This window comes from Frankliniella occidentalis, unplaced genomic scaffold (assembly GCF_000697945.3).
Source record: "Frankliniella occidentalis isolate FOCC.00 unplaced genomic scaffold, Focc_3.1 Scaffold37, whole genome shotgun sequence".
Taxonomy (NCBI): Eukaryota; Metazoa; Arthropoda; class Insecta; order Thysanoptera; family Thripidae; genus Frankliniella; species Frankliniella occidentalis.
The window spans coordinates 1,005,416-1,006,573 of NW_026267167.1; the positions used below are offsets into that span (position 1 = coordinate 1,005,416).

General features: G+C 48.6%; 2 protein-coding genes across 2 annotated transcripts in view; both read left to right on the top strand.

Moving 5' to 3' along the window:
• The window catches only part of LOC113207042 (neutral alpha-glucosidase AB), a gene marked incomplete in the record, with an annotated part of 18,987 nt that overhangs the window by 15,065 nt on the left and 2,764 nt on the right, over nt 1–1,158 (top strand).
• The window catches only part of LOC113215479 (serine protease HTR4), a 75,530-nt gene that overhangs the window by 7,771 nt on the left and 66,601 nt on the right, over nt 1–1,158 (top strand). The window lies entirely within an intron of this gene.

A 1,158-nucleotide genomic window follows, 5' to 3' on the forward strand; every position in this document is an offset into this window, starting at 1 on the left:
CCCTCATCCCTAGTTGGTTTGAGATGTTTCCATTTCCTGCGCTTTGGAACGTGGCCTGCCGTGGCGCAGCAGCCTCAAGCCGGCAGGCAAGACAGCAGCTCGCAGCCCACAACCACACTGTTGCAAAATATCTTTATCAACAGCAATTTTGTTGTTCAGTTTTTCACTACACGGTTTAAAGCTTACAGTGATTTTCACCGTAAGCTACAGTGAAATTTTGCAGCACTGAAGCTTACGGTGATTTCCACGTAGTAATTTTCCGTAAGCTACGGTGAATTTCACTGTAAGCTAGTGAATCTCACTGTAAGCCACGGTGAATCTCACCGTAATCTACAGTGCTGCTGGCTTTCTCTGTAGCTTACGGTGACAGTCACTGTAAGCTTTTAACAGCGTGACTTGTGTGTTATTATGTACAACAATATCAACAAAAATTTGTTTTGAATTGAAAACAAACATGGTTGTTTTCCATCAACTATTTTTGTCCTCCAAAAACATGGCTGTTTGTCATCAACGCAAAGGTTCTCTTCAAAAACTATTTTTACAAGTGTGCAGGCGCTCTGGGAGAAAGGAGAAGAGCAGAGCCTGTACGCTCGGGCGACGCCCAGGTCCTTCTAGGGAAGCGGGAGCCTCTGTGTGTGTGTGTGTGTGTGTGTGTGTGTGTGTGTTGGACGAGTATGTATGTATGTATGCGTTCGTGTGGAGCAGGCAAAGGCACGCGTCTGTATCAACAACCAAGTTTATGTTTTCCTACCCAATACGGGGGTCTCTGGATTCTTTTTCTTTTGTGTTTTTTTTTTTTTAACTTTGGTTTTCCATGTGTGTTTTTGTTACCAGCGGGGGGAACACACACACAACATACCGCACTGTGGACATTCCCCACACGGAAATGATTCGTTGCAAGTGGCTTGCGTCTTGCGAGATAAACGTTGATGCGGTGGCATATTTTCTAGCTCGTCGCGCTTGGCTCATCAGCATCAGGGGCGCCTCTGCCATGCCCAACCGCCACACCTCCGCTCTCTGTGGTTGGTGGTTCGTGTTGGTGGTGCCCGTTATGGCGGTGCCCGTGGTGGTGGAATGGTATGGTGATGGCGGGATGGTGGTGGTGGTGGCGGGATGGTGGTGGTGGCGGGATGGTGGTGGTGGTGGTGGTGGTGGCGG